Source organism: Triticum aestivum, chromosome 7B (assembly GCF_018294505.1).
Source record: "Triticum aestivum cultivar Chinese Spring chromosome 7B, IWGSC CS RefSeq v2.1, whole genome shotgun sequence".
Lineage (NCBI taxonomy): Eukaryota > Viridiplantae > Streptophyta > Magnoliopsida > Poales > Poaceae > Triticum > Triticum aestivum.
This window is the reverse complement of record NC_057813.1, coordinates 707713465-707720270: the sequence shown is the minus strand read 5'-3', so window position 1 is coordinate 707720270 and position 6806 is coordinate 707713465. Positions and strand designations below refer to the sequence as shown.

The window sequence follows — 6806 nt, the reverse complement described above, 5'->3', positions numbered from 1 at the left end:
AAGTATTTTCGGACGGAGGGAGTACTACAGTATTGTTCTATTTATTTATCGACTTTGTTGCCTTTCTGCCTTATTACCACAACTTATAATTTCTTTCTATGATTTATTACCCATTGCCTCCACAAGAGAAGCATGTAAACTTTTCAGCGCAAGAGAAAAATCACCTCTCGCTTCAAGATACATACACAAACACCATATGCCTCTCTTGTTTTGCTTGATTGCTGTTGTGACATCATCTGATCAAGTTATGAGGTGATCTGGAACAAGGTATGTGATCAAGCTAGAGATAGAGATGTGTTTGATGAATCAAACTAGACCGCATCATGACATGTTTTGTGCACGCCGGGCATATATATGCTGTAGGCATCACACCAGAGAACAAGGCATCTGCAGGTGGACAAGACCCTCTGAAATTCGACATTTTCAGTGGATGAAACTGGAACTCTACCTACCCTGAGAAATTTGACATTTTCAGTGAATGAAATTCCATACTCTGCCTACCCTGCATCTTCCTGTAGGTAACCATCCACTTAATTCAAGATCTGGTCAGCAGGATCTGTAAAACAATGAATTAGTATTTCGAGACGACGAAAACTGAATTGAAGACGATGACATCTCATCCACCGCCTGTTTGTTCCTGTCACCAGATTAGTCAAGAGAGTGTTCGACGTGGCCAGGAGTGACTTCATAGGCCCGTCGAAGCTGGATGGATCCACACAGGTGAATGGCATGAAAACTGCCGAGCTCCTCGACGCAGACAACATAATCAACATACCGGTTGAGCTGTACAAGACCCAGGCAACTGTTGCAGTTTCCAGGGAGGAGTTCCTGGATGTCGTGTGTGATGCACTCACCCTGTACAAGTATGTCGGGCCCAATCAGAGGCTGACTTGCTTCTTGCCTGCAGGTAATTGTGTAGCATCATTTCTCCAATCTTATCTGTTCTAGAGTTCATATAATCATAGCTATGCAACTACATTCTGTAACCGATCTTGAAGAATCTGAAATGGTTTTAAAGTGGAAGTGCTATGGCAAACAAAACAAATGTATTGCTTACCATAATAGCCATCTGTGAAGTATTTTGATATAGGAATTTGTTTCATCGATGACCTTTCCTTTTGTGCGCTCCCCGTGCTTTACATCAGGATAAAGGAGAGGAAAGAATCAGTGACAGTACTGTTGTGTGGCACAAGTGGATGCAGCAAGTCCGCTCTATCATCTTTGTTGGTAAGTGCTTACCTGTAGTTAGAGAAACCCTTCACTGGTGGATACAAGTTGATGAACCCCTTCGGCTCACATTAGCATACAGTTATATTCTATATATGCATACCAAAACCGAATTGCTTGCTAGAAGTGAATTACATTGATACTTCTGTAGTTCCTTACTCCTGCCTTTTTTTTACCCAGGGTACAGGTTGGGTATCACCACCATAGTTTCTACTGACTATACGGCACATGATGAGGAGGTTCGTTGAAGAAAAAGAAAACCCTCTGCTCTACGCGTCAACCTACCACGCAGGGGATTATCTAGACCCTGTTCCGGTTGCGCAAGCAAAGGCAAGACACAAGGCAAAGAAACTCTCTGTTATTTCTCATTCAGATACTGACGAAGGCAAAGATATGGCGGTACTTCAGATCAGAAGTGTAACGGTACATCCGAAGTTCCCAGTAAAAAGCAGATGACCATAGAAGGGTACAAAGCGTAGAGTGAGATGATCATTGGCAGCCTCGACAGATTTATTACGACCTGGGAGGAGTGGAAAGAACCTTTGATTGTAGAAGGGGTTCATTTAAGCCTGAATTTTGTGGTACGTATGGTCAAAAAAGAACCATGCCGCTTGTATTGTTTACGTTTCCTTAGTAATTACATATTTACATTACTGTCTTTTGTCAAGAGTCTGCTGTTTGTGAAATTATTTCTTATTTCTGTTGTCTAATAATAATAGATGGGGCTGACGAAGAAACATCCCTCAGTGATACCACTTATGGTATACATCATGAACAAGGAGAAGCACATGGAACGGTTTGCGGTCCGCGCAAAGTACATGACGCTTGACCTGGCGAAGAACAGATACGTTAAATACATCCAGAACATCAGAGCGATCCAGGAGTACCTCTGCAACCGGGCCGACAAGCATCAAGTGCCAAAAATCAACAACACCAATGTAGACTGGAAAATGGCGGCCATACACGCCACGGTTTTCATCTGCCTTCGCCGGCGTGAGGCCAGGGAGCAGTTTTATGACTCGCATACAAACACTGCAGTTATGGTGGATGAGGAGTATAGGAGCCAGTGCGCCGCAAACTCGTTGAGTTCCAAGGGCATGTTTCAGTTGATTCAGAGGCAAGGGTCCTCTAGAAATCTGATGGCTCTGCTTAACACTGATGGTTCAGTTGCTAAGGCATGGCCCATGAATGCCGGCGACAGCAGTGGAAACATGAATGATGGCAGCAGTGAGAAATCCGTTGGAAATCCTATGTATGGCCCTTAGCAAATAGGGAAGGCAGAGCCTGTCAATCTTCAGTTTGGCCCGTTTGGGATTGGTGCGTGGCCAAGTGATACCGGATGCGCCAGTCATGCTGGGAGTGTCGATGACTCCAAGGCTGATGGCACAATACAGGGAGCGGGTATTTATCCTCGTGCTGCAGCTCACCTAAGATGTCAGATGACAATTCCAAAGAGGTTTGTCTCTTCTAATCCTTTCTGTGACTACTATATTTCACAGATGCATGTTAATGTTTGTCATGGCTTGAAAGTCACGACAGTTATGTGTATATATAGATATGAAAACTTTATATTTGATATGAAAAACTTTACATTGCTCATATACGACATGTATCTGCGGCCTAGTATGTAGTTGAAGTAAAATGCTAATGATGTGCTTGGGCTTACACGGCTTTATCTCATACAGATACAGCCTGTGGACGAGTATTCAGTGCTTGTGATTATGATATTTCACAGATGCATCTTAATGTTTGTCGCAATTCACAAGTCATGACAGTCATGTGTATATATAGATATGAAAGCTTCAGATTTCTCACATACGTCATTCATATGTAGCCTAGTGTGTAGTTAAAGTAAAATGATGATGCTGTGCTTGGGCTGACACAGCTTCATTTCATACAGCTTGTGGATGAGTATTCAGTGTCTTCAGTGAAGAAGAAGAAGAGTGTGATGGTGATGCTGATGCAGAGACTAATGAGGATCTAACTGACGAAGAAAAGGACATCCAAGAGGTAGTGTAAAAAGAGCATCTATTATCCTTCATCATATCCTCCTTTTCCCTACACAGTGATGTCATGCCAAAAATTCTGACATGCTGAAAATAATATGACTTGCTTCTTGGAAATTCTTACAAATGCTGCTGCTACAATAATAAAAATTTGAAATGAGATGTATCCATCCGTAAAGAAATATAAGAGCGTTTAGATAACTACAGTAGTGATCTAAGCACTCTTATAATTTTTTACAGAGGGAGTAGTTTGCAGCTGTCTTTCCATGTGCCTCAGCGCTATTTGTGCAAAAAAATTGAAGTCAACCTCATATGCTATACTGTAGATGAATATCTGAATTATCTGTGTTGCAGTTTTATCTGACATACCATTCAACTGCTGTGTTGCTGCATTCTAGAGATATGACATTAAGTCGAATAGTACAGTTCAGTGTACTACTTATAACTAAGTATCCATTATTCTGTTTCTGATGAAAAAAATTGTGAAGCAGATGGAGGAAGCGGTCAGTAGACTAGGAGTCGACAAAGTCTGACGAGAAGTGCAATGACCTGGCCATGGGAGAGAAGGGTACTGGTACGATGACGAGCAGCAGCGGACCACCCTGATGAATAAGCCCCTGACCCCTGGCGCGGGAGACGATGCTGATTATGCTGATGGAATGAAGAAGAGGCTGATGACCACAACATGAACCTGTTGCTGGAGATGGCGAGGAGGCGTCACGGAGATGCCGTGCTTGACCCTCTGACAGTGAACAGTGTCAACCATGGCGGCGATGCCAAGGCGAGGAGACTATGTGTTGTTGACCTGGAGGGGCTGTTGTAGCACTGTCGCCAGGTAGGTCGCAAATCAGTAGTGTGCCTGTGGAGTGTGTCCTGTCCAGTAGGTGCTGGATCTCAGCATCCTCACCTGAGTTACAGAGTTAGCTAGATAGCTGTGTCGTTGTTGTTGTTGTTGTTGTTGTTGTTGTCGTTGTTGTTGTAAGATGATTTTTGTTTCTGAAGTATATCAGGGGAGGGGGCTCTGTTTGTTTGTTACGTGGTTAACTTGTGTGTACTGTACTGTACGTCTGAGTATGGATGGATGGATATATGCAGCAGTAGTAGCAATGAGTATGAATAATCCCTGAGTATATGCTGATGGTATGAAGAAGGCTGACCACAGCCTGGACCTCTTGCAGGAGCTGGGAAACGAAGGCGACGCCGAGATGCCGTGCGCCTATCCTCTGGTGATGAACAGCAGGAACCGTGGCGGCGATGCCAAGGCAAGGAGACAGGTGTAAACAGGTAGTGTGCTTGTGGAGTTAGGTTGAAGTTTCATCCAGTAGGTGTTTCTAGATCCCATCTTGATTTGGACCTGTTGTTGTTGTTGTTGTTGTTGTAAGATGATAGCATCCTATCCTAATCCTATGTTGTTGTATTAGTTTCTGAAGTAGATGAGGGGAGTGAGGTGTTTGTTGTACCTTGTGTGTGTGCTTTGCTGTTCTGAAATGGAGGAGAGCAAATTACAGATAAGATGACAGGAATCAGGATGGATGGATACAGCTAGTATTAGTAGCAAAATGAATGTGAATAGTTCCCTTTTGATTGATTCATGGCCATGGCACAGCAACAAATGGAATTAATGCAGTAATTATTACTGGAACAGAGGCAGGATAGGCTAGGCTAGGCTAGGCTAATTGGTGGTGGTGGTTTTAGCAAGATTCAGATTTCTTGTATGCATCATATTATATGTCAAGCCGACTTATATGTAGCCTAGTATGTAGTCCAAGTAAAATGGTGATGCTGTACTTGGGCTGACACAGCTTTAATTATCTCTATACAGATACAGCTTTGTGGATGAGTATTCAGTTTTCGACAGTGAAGAAGAAGAATGTGAAGATGCAGAGATTATCAGATTAATGATGATGATGTTCTAACTGGCGAAGAAGATGACATTTTAGTTTTTTTGACATATCTTTCAACTGTTGTGTTGCTGCATTTCATTCTAGAGATATGACAGAAAGTTGAATAGGGAAGTTGAGTGTGCTTATAACTAATTGCCATTCTTTTGTGGTTGATGATGGAAACAGAAAGCAGATGGAGGAAGCGGGGTCAGTGGACGAGGGTACTGGTCTGACGGCGAGCAGCAGCAGACCACACCACAGTGCTGAAGAAGGCCCTAACCCCAGGCGCAGGTGCAGGTGCAGGGGGCGATGATGAGGATGATAATGGCATGAAGAAGGCTGAACAGAGGCAGTGCGGACTCATCCTTGGCTTGTTTGGACTCATCCTTGGCTTGTTTGGACAAGCATCGGGGCTGCTAGTAAACTTGGCCAAAACCGCAGCCATCCCGATCCGGTGCGTTCAAGAGGAGATCCCATTGGTAAGGGACACGCTTGGATGTCCGACGGCTGAGTTCCCATGCAAGTACTTGGGGCTACCACTGTCCATCAGGAAACAATCGGCGGCACAGCTCAGATATCTAGTGGACCAACTCGCCGCCCGCTTGCCACACTGGAAGGCCGCAACTTTGCCGCCAAGTAGCAGGGCTCCTGCTCGTTCAGGCCGTCCTAAGTGCAATTCCGGTTCACTCGATGCTTGCAATGGGCCTCCCACCGAAAACACTGTCAGCCATGGTCAAAATCTGCCGCAGCTTTTTCTGGAGCGGTAAAGCGGAGGCCGGAGGAGGCAAATGTGCCGTCGCCTGGGATGTTGTATGCCGACCAAAATGGGCTGGTGTATAAGAAGTACCTAGGACTCCCGGTGTATATTGGGCGATCGAAATGTCGAGCCTTTGCATATTTGCGGGAAGTCATATGGAATCACATGCAGGGTTGGAATGAGCGGACGTTGTCGAGACAAGGCAAGGAAATCCTAGTGAAGGGAGTGGCCCAGGCAGTGCCCACATTTGCCATGTCAGTGTTTTATCTAACAAAGACCTTCTGTGATGAGTTGAGTGCGATGATAGGCAAATACTGATGGAGCCAACAGGAAAATGAAAACAAAATGCATTGGGTGAGCTGGCAGACACTAACAAGATCAAGGGGTAGAGGAGGGCTAGGATTCAGAGATATACACGATTTTAGCGTTGCCATGCTAGCAAGGCAGGTGTGGCGACTGATACAGCAACCGGATAGCCTCTGTGCACAAGTCATGAAGGCCAAGTACTACCCGGATTGTGATGTATTGGAAGCGGCGTCGAGTGCCAATATGTCATATGCATGGAGGAGTATTACTCATGGCGTTGACCTCATCAAAAAAGGAGTAATTTGGCGGGTTGGAGATGGTCAGAACATCCAGATTTGGGATGACCTATGGCTACCTAGAGCGTGGTCCAGGAAAGTGTTGACACCATGAGGGAACAACTTATTAACTAGGGTGTCTGATCTCATCGACCCGTGGACTGGGAAATGGGATGAGGTACTTATCAGGGACACGTTTTGGGAGGAGGATGCCGCCTTGATCCTTCAGCTACTATTAAGGGATGACACCGAAGATTTCCGAGCATGGCATTTTGATAGCAAGGGTGTGTTCTCGGTTAAACAAGCCTACAAACTACAATGGGTTTTATCAGAACACTCTGCTGTGGGGCAA

The 6806-nt window shown here is 44.8% G+C and overlaps 1 pseudogene; it reads left to right on the top strand.

Moving 5' to 3' along the window:
• Nucleotides 1–323: 323 nt before the first annotated feature.
• LOC123158557 (P-loop NTPase domain-containing protein LPA1-like) lies at nucleotides 324–4309 on the top strand (annotated as a pseudogene).
• Nucleotides 4310–6806: the final 2497 nt, after the last annotated feature.